Source organism: Acomys minous (assembly GCF_964271855.1).
Source record: "Acomys minous genome assembly, chromosome: 13".
Lineage (NCBI taxonomy): Eukaryota > Metazoa > Chordata > Mammalia > Rodentia > Muridae > Acomys > Acomys minous.
Genome location: NC_140495.1, coordinates 30092892 through 30105038, shown reverse-complemented (window position 1 = coordinate 30105038; position 12147 = coordinate 30092892). Strand labels below are relative to the sequence as shown.

The 12147-nt window shown below is 38.2% G+C and overlaps 1 protein-coding gene across 2 annotated transcripts in view; it reads left to right on the top strand.

Annotated features, from left to right (window-relative positions):
* Positions 1-5916: 5916 nt before the first annotated feature.
* The window catches only part of LOC311580464 (phospholipid scramblase 2-like), a 37720-nt gene continuing 31489 nt past the window's right edge, over positions 5917-12147 (top strand). Inside the window, exon 1 of one of the 2 annotated variants that reach the window (XM_084752085.1) lies at positions 5917-6024. The gene's annotated coding sequence lies outside the window, so the exon portion shown is untranslated. The remainder of the gene's footprint in view (positions 6025-12147) is intronic. The other variant, XM_084752086.1, reaches the window with a different exon arrangement.

Below are 12147 nucleotides of genomic sequence, written 5' to 3'. Positions count from 1 at the left end.
CCAGGTGCCTGGCCTAAAATGTTTGGAGTAAGTAATTTGTTCTGCTGGATTTTGGGTTTGCTTGGTGTGACTGTTCCTAGCTTCTGTTCCTAGTTCTTTCATTTTGGAACAGAAATGCTTACCGTGCCATTGTAGGCTGAAAGTTTGTAACTTGCTTTTGGTTTTATGGGAGCTCAAAGTTTAGAAAGTTCAGAGTTGCCACGTGTTGAGACTATAAATGCCTTTCTGTGTAGGAATATGAAATTTTGGAGCTAAGAGGTTGTAGGTTATGGGTTAAATGTGATCTGTTTAAATTTTTAAGTTGACAAGGGGTAGAGCTGTGATTGTTACTGTCAATTTAGAATCACCTGGGATATGGGCCCTTTAGCATGCCAGTAGGGGATTTTCTTGACTATGTTAACCATCTTAACCCGGGGCAGGACCATTACTCTGCAGTATTTAACATGGGGAAAGCGAGCTAAGCACAAGGAAACATTCTTTGCTTTGTTTCTTGTCACATGTTCAAGTTAATCTTCAACTTATTTCCTTGTTTAGATGACTTTAAATGCCCCTGTTTGTGCCAAAAACTAGTTTAAAAATTTACCCAAATTGGAAGCTAAGATGTGGAAAGCTAATGCTTAATTCTGTTTCTGTTCTAATGAAAATGTGATTTTACCCATGGGGAGTTTATATCATTAAGATACTGAATTTTTTCTATCTGGCAGGGCCAGAGAACAACAGTGGCATATTTGTGAGATAAAGTTCTGTCTTGTTATGGTGTGTGTGTACATGTTTGATAATTAGTTGCTGGGAAATATTTCAACTTTAATTACATATTGCCAGTAAAAAAATATAGCTATAGAAGATGGCATAAAACTTTAGTCATCCATTTTATTAGTATAATAAATTACCTGCTCCATTCTTTAAATAAAGTAATGTATAGATGAAGTTGGGATAGTGTCATATACGTGCTTTATGGACTTTATAAATTGCAACTTTATATGATTTGTAAGGACATTTATTTTACAGATCTTAGTTAACCTAAAGTGTTATGTGTTACAAATGGCATTGACGTGGGACTAACACTTGTAGTATTAATGTAGGTTATTAGTTTTATACACAAGTAAATTAAAATAAGGCTTAATTAAATGCAGTTCACTAATGTTAGTTAAACTAATTCCATATTACATGTATATTACAACTAATATTCTCAGGGATAGTCTACTTTGTACTTCATGTTGTATTAATCACATATGATCTGTAAACAGCTCAGAGTAGTTACACAACTGATAATGCCTTGTTTGTTCTGAGTTAACCTTTAACCTGCATGATGTCTTGGTAGTGATGTGAGGCTCAGTAGCCTTGGGCGTATGTGTGAATGCCACGATCAGAGAAATCATCCCGAGGGAGAGAGTACAGCAGAAGAAAGGCAGCAGCAGGCCACACCATGGATCTCAAAGACAAGGCCTGACCACCTGACCGTGGACAACAGTGAACTTTCAATGTTTGGCTGTCTATGTTCCAGTTCCTTCTAAAATGTGCTACCAGGGGAAAAGAGAAGGAAGACAGAATTTGAGAAGTATTAATCTGTCTTCCCAGATGGCTGGCTCTACAACTAAAGTACAGCTTAGGTTTCAGTTCCTTGACTGCTCACTGCTCACTGGTGTTTGGCATTACAGGCATTGCAAATCCCAGTGTTCTCTACAGTGCCAGCCCTCACACCAGACTAAGATGGCTGGCATTTATTTCCTGAGGACATCTGTAAATTGGCCTGCAATGAGAGTACCCTAAATAACCTTTATTCCTCGCCCTGTTTCTATTCTGAGCTAACTGTGCTTTGGGTGGGCAGGAAGCAGAGTGTTTAATAGAATAGATAACCAGAGCGCTTAAAAACACAAACAAGAAAAAAAATCTTACCAAGAAACGGCGTGAACTGAACTCACTGGCTCCTGCTCCAGCGGCGACTCATATTGACAGCGTCTGCCCCAGGACCTGGATTCTAAAGCAACTCGTGCCAACTCTTGTTCACTTCTTGATCACTTCTACTCATGCCAGTGTACACATTGGCCTATTGGGGAAAATAATTACCGATAGAGAAAGTCCCCATGTGGGTAGGATCCAGACCCAAAGTAAACATAAGGCCAACAAAATAATGGAGGCAAACTGACTATTTGTGCCATGCATCCTTTAAGACCTTGAGCTGGGACTCATTTCCACTGGTGCCCTGGACCTGCTAATTAGGGCTCATGACTTGGCTACCATAGGGACAGCCAGTTGAGTTAAGTGCCCAGTGCTGCAGGAAGATCATACTCCTGATCGGGAAGGGAGGAGCAATGGGCAGTCTATGCTGGTGCTGCTGAGACTACAGCAGGCCCCCTCCCCTCTAGACTGAATAGATTATCATCCCTACCTACCTGCCAAGGTATGAGGTCCAAGCTCTCCATTGCTGAGAACAGTACGGGGCCTGGGAGGTTGAAGGGAGTGAAAGGAGTCTTAGCAGATAAGACATGCTTGGTTCACCAGCACACAGATCACTAGACACTTGCACAATACCCTGAAATAGTGCTCTCCCCTACAAAGGGCTGCTCCAGGAAGCTAACAGGCAGCCCCTGCTGTGATCCTAAAGTCCCACCTGACGGCAAACATAGGCTGCTGGAGGCTATTAACCAGGTGGAAGGGAACCTTCCTTCACCTCTGAAACCTATGAGATTAGAAATCCTGCTTTGTCTTGCAGGACTGAGTCCTTCAAATCCCCTACCATCCTCTCTATGGCTGTACTGTCTCTTTCTGTAAGTCTCCCACCCTGAAGGACTATGTGTCTCCACGGCTTACTCTCAAAACATCACCATTTTCTCTAACATTCATACTGTGATAGTTATGCAGCTAATCTGGAGACAAGACTTCGGAGCTTTTATGTGAGCAGTGTAATCTCATGGTTTTCACCGAAGAAGTTTGAAAGCGTCCACAACAGACTCATTTTTTTTCTGAATACATGTAAATTATGTAAATTTAATTTCACAAATATATAAAATTACTATGTGGTTAAAAGGTAATGTTTATTAAAGGAGCTGCAGTACTATGTTAGATTTTTCATTCCTTCATTAAAGACCTAAGAGAAATAGCTCAATTGAAGACAGATTTATTTTGGCTTGTAATTGTAGCACTTCCCACATAAGTTTGTCTGGTTCCAATGTTTCTGAGCACATGTCAACAGAGCATCCTAGCAGATGCACATAGGAGAAAGGTGCTTGCTTCACAGTCATCAGAAAGCAGGGAGGAGCCAGGGATTTCTCACTCTTTGTAGGACTACACCAATAACTCAGTTCTTTCAACCCTGCCAACGTCTCACCTTCTCTTTGTAATGCCATCAAACTATGAATCCATCAATGAATTCAGAGCCCCCATAATTTAATTACATTTCAGTGAAGAGATTCAACATCTGGAGAAAAATCCTTCAGCACTTGATTCTTTTGGGGGGACACTTAATATTCAAACCATAACAAACAGCACGGTTCACATTCACGTCTCAATCCATCTAAATTTCCATGATTTATTTTGTGTATGTGGAGTTTTACTTTTGGTAAAACTAGGTGTTAGTCTTTTCTTCTACAAATCTGCACATAGCTACTGTTCATTCATTGAGAAATTCCTCCTAGACTCACATAGATGCCTACCTTCCTAACCTCATTCTTTCAGTAGTGCTTTCTGGTAAATAAAAAACATGAAATCAATAAACAAGCAAATATTTCACCCTTCCAGATAGTTGATTTGTGTATTTGGGAAGATTATTTGGAGGTTTCTTCTTGAGAGCAGTCTTCTTTTAAGTAGAATATAAAGTTGGTTAAGCTGTAACTTTGAATATCAATAAATATTATTGACACAGAGACGTAAGTATTTTAAAGGCAAAGTGGAAGAGAGGTGGAAAAAGTGAAGAGCCAAGAGGTGTGGCTGATGACAAGGAAACAAATGCGGGCAGCTTCACACAAGAGTTCCCAGCAGTAGTGACAATATGCACAGAGCCAGTATAAGTGCAAGCCAGACCAAGTCCTGTCATGCAGAAAAAAGGAAGGTACACAATTCTACCTCATAGCCATGGAGCTACTGACAACCATTAGCATCTAGAGTGAGGGGAAAGAGTGTATCCCATGGTAAGTCAATCACACTTTTGTGGAAGACCACACAACCAAGCATATTTAGGTAGCATGATGTGATGTGTTTTTCTCTAGTCTATGCATACTTGCTAGAGAAGATTATATGACCTAAAAATATTGTATGAACTCCAAAAGAACTACTACTACTACTACTACTTACTACTACTGCTGCTGCTGTAAGATAATATTCTCACAAACATTTCTCTTATTACACAGGCAGTATGTTACTTCATAGATTAAATCTTTAGAAGAATAATGATCTGTTCAGTTGTGAACGAATACACCTAATCTACCATATTCTTTGTTTAAAAAGTCAGTGCTCTACTCTCCTATGGGCACACAGTACTCTCCTCTCCTATGGTTACACGGTGCTCTACTCTCCTATCATAAAATTTCATAAATAGAATGGAGCTTTCTTCATAAATGATAAAAGTGAGGGTTCACATTACTAGGATAGGCCATGTTAAAGCTTATTGTAACCAATTCCATCTGAATAATTCTAGTCTTTAAAAAATTTTATGTAACTTCATGATTCTGTAAAAGTAGAAAATGTATCATTTTTTATTTACTTTCATGAGAGAAAATTAAAGGCGAAGGTCTAAGTGTGGAAGCAAACATCAAAATTTTGGAGTAACAATGCATTCATATTTTAATTGTTGATTTCTGTCAGTTACTAGCAACATACAGCCCATGTTACTGAAAACCAAGAGGGCACAGCTCTACAATATTAATTTTGCTACATTCATGCTCATAGAAAAAGGGTTCAATATATTAGTCTGGTTAGCAGTTTCACAAGACTGCTAATTGCATATGACATATGTATCAAGCCTTCTCTAAGGTGAAGTCAAGATAGCTGAGGACATGAATCCTTTGGGACAGGCTGAGCCCATCTTACACAATGACAGCTTGCCCTGGCCTGTCTTCTTTCTCTCTGATAATGCCACTTGCTTTCGTTTCTCATGATTGTGCATGCTATGGGGTGCTGAGACTCTGCCCCACCCACATGAAATATCCCACAGACACTGCACTCTTCTTATGGGCGATATGGATGTTACCCTCTATGCTCTTTTCACTACATAGGTATTTGGACCCCTTTTCCTGATCCAGAGGGAGTGACAAGCTCAAGAGCATCACATTGTCTGTAAGCGAGGTTGGCAAAGAGCACTATAAGGAGAGTACCTCATCAATTGTCTCAGAACTGTTCCTTGAGATGCTCCAATCCTTATATCTCAAGGTTATTCCATCTTTCTTACAATTGAATATTTTTCCTTTTTTTAAATTCCTTAATTCTTCCCCTAATTTTTTTTTTAACATTTATGATGATAAAAATGGTACTTGTTTTAATGGATTTTCTTTTTAAGTGTTTTAATTTTTTTATTTTTCCTTTTTTTAAGATGTGAATGTTTAACACCATTTCCATAAGTCAGCCTCTGCTTTCTGTAATGTCATGTGTTATTTACATTGAGTTACATCTTTGTCTTTTTCACATGTGATTGAGAATAGTTTTCAATAATACCCCCTCATATATGAATGCATAAATGAAAGAACAAACGCATGCCCTTTAATCATGTGACGGGCCATAAATATTTTATTTCCATAGTGTATATTCTACAAAAACAGTAATGTATATAGCAATCACATACTTCATGGAGATACGACAAAAAGTTGCTCAATTATTTGAAAGTAAATCATTCAAAGATCATGAAAAAGGATCAAGTGTACATCCCCACGTGACTCCATGTATCCATAGAACTGGTTCTCTTCGGGGTTCTGAATAGAATGTTAATTGTTGTGGCTGCTCAGACCTGCCCATGCTGGACTCTTCCTAATAGCAACTTGAAAAGACTGAGTGTGAGCCAGAAGGCCTGGGCTTCTTCTCTCACTGACCGCTAAGGTAGCCATTTCATATGTATCTTTGAGAGATTGTTGTCCTTTGGGATTTTGACAGTCATAATTGACTATAACTACATTTATGCCTATGATCTCATTCATCGTAGCCTGTATAACTCATACCACATATATTGGGTTATTGGGCCAGTATAAGAACACCATATCTTAATGAACCCATAAGAGTAGAAAATTGTAGGCTCAATTTTCTTAACCAATATATTTTATTAACAACTTAATGACCGAGCACACGTCACGTACTAACCAAAATAATAGGAAATGAGGATTAATGGACACCATAACAAAACCATAAGGATATCAGTTCTGAGGAGCGATTCTCCTGGCGCCATCTGCAGGATTTCTTCTGCTAGAACCTGGGGTAACCAGAGCCCAGAACCTCAGCAGGAGCCCGGAGCCCCAAAGTGGTTCTCTTTAGGAGCATCTGGAAGTGCAGCAATGAACAGCCAAAACTATCCAGAGTCTCCAAAAAGCCCTGCCTCTAGTACTGGGCTCATTTATATGTCTCCTCCCAGCGTCTGTTCACGGGATCTTTTCAGCTGGCAATAATCAAGCTCCCACACAAGGTGGTCAGGCTTCTAGTGGATTAGCCTCACCTGTTCTCTCACGAGACCGTTCCAATCCCACACTTGGAATCCTAAAAAACAGGTTTATCTCTCCTTCAGAAAAATACTTCTCACAGCCTGGAGGCTGAGATCTGATGTCTGATGAGACCTGCACCCTATAGTCTCTGACTTCTTCTGGAGCCCTGTGTGGCTTAAGGGCAAAGATCTCTCAGAGATCTATTTTATAAAACCCCTAATACCATCCATGAGGGTTCCTTCCTTAGAACGTAATCATTTCTTCATAAATCCATCACTTTATGGATTTCATCTTCTGCTACTTGGCAGTCAGATATTTAGGCCACTGAGCCAAGAAGTCAGTCTTCAGACAGGAGGATTCATGCTTGCTTTTTCTTGATGCTTTATTAATGTTGGTGTGCTATTGGCGAAATTTTTCAACATTTTTTGGATGCATTGCCTGAGATTCTGAGTTCTTAAGCTTCTGCTTTGGAATTTTAGTCTCTTAATTAGAAACCAGGATTTTATGTTTCTTTCTAGGAAAAAATGTTCTAGCTAGATTATAAGAAATGCTCCCAAACTCATTTCACTTCTGACATACAAACAATAGTACGTATGAAACTTACACAGCCCTAAAGAAAGGCCTTACACTTCTCTACCGTCTTCGTCTTCCCACAGTATTCGCCCTCACATCAAGATCTAAATCAAATGGTCCCGCCTTTCCCTTCTTCTTCTTCTTCTTCTTCTTCTTCTTCTTCTTCTTCTTCTTCTTCTTCTCCTTCTTCTTCTTCTCCTCCTCCTCCTCCTCTTCCTCCTCCTCCTCCTCCCCCTCCTCCTCCTCCTTCTTCTTCTCCTTCTTATTCTGCTTATTATTATTATTATTGTTATTATTATTATTATTATTATTATTATTATTATTATTCAGGGTATGTGGATTCATTTCATAGCTGTTCCACTGATAAATCTAAGTGAAAAGGTATTTTTGAGGGTCATGTTTTAATCTTTAAAACTAGGGTGATGACTGGCCTAAAAACGAGCTGAAAATTCTCACCTTGAACCAACAGTGAATCTTTTCAGAGATAAGACACTTTGCAGGTATGTGATCATATAACCAGAAACTAAACCAGAGGCCCAATTCCAAAAGGTTTCAATGTGTAAAAATTTTCAGGTAGATGGATATAATTAGAAAATATACTGAGTGAGGTAAACCGGACCCATAAAAGCAAAGGCCACATGTGCGCTCTCCTTTGTGGTTCCTGTCTTCAGATCTGCAGGTGTGATTACATAGCCCAAAAACACCACAGAATAAAGAAAAATAAAAGAGATTCATTGTGGGAAGCACTCATGATGAGCATACAAGCAAAGAGGTGATAATGAAGGGAGAAATGGGGAGAGTGGGCCGGGGTTTTCATTGAGACAAATAGGAGTTCGGTATAGAAGCAGAGGAAGGAAAGAGTGTATGTTGGCACTACAGACACTTCAGATAGCTGTAAGGAATCATGTTACTTTATATTTACCTGAAATTCCATATAATACCTAGAGATGTATACATATGTTTTATTCCCTTATAACATTCTGATTTTCTTTCGTGTCTATTGTAATGGTTCCTATTCATTTTTGATTCTGTCAATTTGATCATCACTTTCTTTTTGGTTGGTTAGGCCAAAGGTCTTTGAATATTGCTTTACTTCTCGAAGAACCAGCTCTTGATTCATTGATTCTATATACTAGTTTCTTTCTATTTCATTATTTCCTGCTCTGATTTTAGTGTTTCTGTCCATCAGCTGGGATTAGATTTCCTTTTTTTTATGTCTTTCCAAAATCTTGAGTTGTATCTCAAGTTATTTATATGTGTACCTTTTTTTTTTTTAATGTAAGCTCCTAGAGCTATGAATTTCCCCAGTATGACTACCGTTAGTGTGCTCTGGAGGTTTTGTTGTGTTGTGTCTTCATTTTCATTTAATTCTAAATTTTGAAGATGTTTTGATTGATTTTATCTTTTACCTATTCATCATTTTCTAATAAACTATTTAATCGCCATAATTTTTGTGCTTACTAGGTATTTATTTGTTGTTTGTTTAAAGTTTATTTAATTATTGCCAGATAGTATACATAGAGTTAGTTCAATCTTTCTGAATTTGTTAAACATTCTTTTGTGTCCCAGAATGTGATTTATTTTAGAGAAACTTTCCACAAAATGCTGTATACAAAACACATTTTTGGTGTTTAGGTGAAATGTTCTGTAGGTATGTCAAGCCTATTTGATACATGACATCATTTAATTTTAATTTTAATGTTTCTCTTAGTTTTTGTTCAGATGACCTGTCTACTTAAGTTAATGGGGTATTACCCTCATCAGCTATTATTGGGTGGCTGTTAATATATGTCTTTATTTCCATTAGTAATTTTTAAAAGAAATGCTATGCATCAGAGTTTGGTTCATATGTGTTTATATTTGTAATGTCTTCTTGGTTGGTTGTTCCCTTAATTGTGATGCGGTGTCTTTTATTATGTCTCAGGGAGGGGTCTTCTGGCTGCAGTTACTCTTTGCTGACAGGGTGGCCATCACAGGAGATAAGTAGTCAGTGAGGGGAGGAAAAAGCCAGTCAGGCGATGGTCAGGGGAATCTTGCATTCTGACTTGCGATCCGACGCTTCTTTATTTATACAAGTGTCACAGAACAAAAACACACTAATGATTATACAAACCCCTACCCAGATCTAGCCAATGGTCAGAACAGTCTCCACAACTGAGTGGAGAGTGGGAGATGACTTTCTCACATACTCTGGTGCCTCACATTTGACCATGTCCCCTGGAGAGGGAGATCTGGTGGCACTCAGAGGAAGGACAGCAGGTTACCGAGAAGAGACTTGATACCCTATGATCATATAGAGGGGGAGGTAATCCCCCTCAGGAACAGTCATAGGGGAGGGGAATAAGGGGAAAATGGGAGGGAGGGAAGAATGGGAGGATACAAGGGATGGGATAACCATTGAGATGTAACAAGAATAAATTAATAAAAAAAAGAAAAAAAAAAGAAATACAGAAGATATGCTTTTTTATAATATGTCCAGAGTGATAAGTTCAGTTACAGCAAGAAAATACAAACAAGACAGATTTATTTTTATTACCAGCCCTATAACTCCAATTTAAAGAATCTAAAAAATGTCTCCTCTAAAGCAAACACATTTGTTATGTGACAGCCTGCTTTTAGGCTGGCAGTGTTTGCAGCTTGAAAGCACTCCAGACAAACATAAAGTATCTGAACTGGTCTTTTTATGAATAGCAAATACTAAAGCCTAATTCCTTTTTTCTGCAAGTTTCATCGTCTACACTATAGAGTAGGAAAGATTTGTTTTAGTCACCCTGTCGTATTTACTGATTTCTGCTCCTCTAGCGCTGTACCCTGTATGACTCCCAATCTTTAAACTGCATTTGTGGAGGACATTAAGTATATTGTAAAAAGAGCCCTTAAATCTGTAACTTGTTCTCCTGTCCAGTCAGAGTTTTTTTTTTCAATTGTCCCTGCTTACCCTGCACCAATTATATTGTTTGGGTTTGCTCAGGGGCAGATACCCCAAGAAGATTCCCGGAGTGATGGCCTCATTTAGCTATGTGCTTATCTGTGCTTAATGTTCTCCAAGGCATAAGGAAGACTGCCATTTAGTTGCCAGATAAAGTTAATTTTAGGATTTTTCTAAGAAGACTCAGACATAGTTTTGTCAGGAAAAGACATAAAATGAATAATACTGCAGAAAGCCCTCAATAATGCAACACTTTGACACCAAAGGCCAAAGTGAGAGAAAGAAGGGCAGTGATTGTAGCAATCTCTTCAGCTTTGCTGGAACAGTGTCAAGCAGCTGTTCTAGTTTCATGACTCTGGCCTTTTCCAGTGGATAAAGCTGTGCCACTCTCTTCTGATTAGTTTTAGTCTAGTTTACTTTGTTACATATTAGGATAGTAATCCTGATTGCTACATGGCCCATTTTCTCTGTATACATTTTTTTGCCCTTTTACTTTAAGGTGGATCCTGCCTTGAAACTTAAGATGAGTTTCTTGTATGTAACAGAAAGATGGCTTTTGTTTCTTAGCACCTTCAGCCATCCTGTGCCTTTTTATTGTAGAGTTGAAGTCATTGCCTTAGTTATTATTGGAAAGTGAGTTTTGATGATAGTTGTTTTATTGATTTGTTTTATTTTGCTGTTCGTGTTCATCACGTTTAAGTTTCAATAATTATAGCTTTGCTTTTTTTTCTTAAAAGATGTATTTATTTATGTGTTTCATGCATATCAAGGCTTTGAATTCATGGACACTAGAAGAGGGCAGTGGATCTCATGGCACTACAGTTATAGACAGTTATGAGCTACCATGTGGGTGCTAGGAATTGAACTCAAGACCTACCGAAGAGCAACCAGTATTCTTAGCCTTTTGATCATCTCTCCAGCCTCACTTTATATTTTTCCCTATGGTCTCTTTGCTATGCTTATTCTTGTCATCAGTTAGAAGTACTGCTTCTAATATTTTTTGTGGGGTTAGGTTTGTGAACAAACATTCTTTTAGTCTATGGTATCATGAAAAACTTTTCTTTTTCTTCAATGATGGTAGATAGTTTTGCTGGGGATAGTAATCTAGGCTTATTATCCTTGACCTTTCAGAACTTGGAGTCATCACTCTAGGCTCTTTTGGCTTTCAAAATTTCTGTTGAGAAATTTGCTACTATTCTCAAGGCCTTTCATTTGTATGTAATTCATGGGTTTTTTTCTTTCCTCTTGCAACTTTCAAATTTTTATTTGTGCTGTTTAGTACTTTAATTATGAGACATCACGCGGAGTTTCTTTTATGATCTTGTCTACTTGGTGTTCTGTGTGCATCTGATAGCAGAATGGGCATGACTTTTCTTTGTTTGAGGAAATTTTCTTCTACAATATTGTTGACAATATGGTCTGTTTATTAACTTGGAACTCTTCTCCATTATCTCTGTCTATAATTTGAATAATTGCATTTTTTATTAACCTGATGTCACACAACTCCTGAATGTTACTTTCCTGTGACTTTTTTTAAAATCAGGCCTTTCTTTCTTTCTTTCTTTCTTTTTTTTAATGGATTTATTTTTTTAGTGTATGAATGAGCATGTATACTTGGCAGTCCAGAAGAGGACATCAGATCACATTATAGATGGTTGTGAGCCACCATGTGGTCGCTGGGAATGGAACTCAAGAACTTTGGAAGAGCAGCTGGTGCTCTTAACCACTGAACCATCTCTCCAGCCCCCTTTCCTGTGACTTAAAACAATTATTTTTTTTTTGCTTCTTCTAATTCCTGTAATTTGTTTTTAAATTTTTTGTTTGATTGCTTTTTGTTTTTTCAAGACAGGGTTTCTCTGTGTAGCTCTGGTTGTCCTGCAACTCACTCTGTAGATCAGGCTGGCCTCTAACTCAGAGATTTGCCTGCCTCTGCTTCTCAAGTCCTGGAAATAAAGACATTTGCCACCACCTCCCAGTTTGTCTTTGAATTTTATATTGTACCTTTACTTGATCCATTCTACTTGTAAG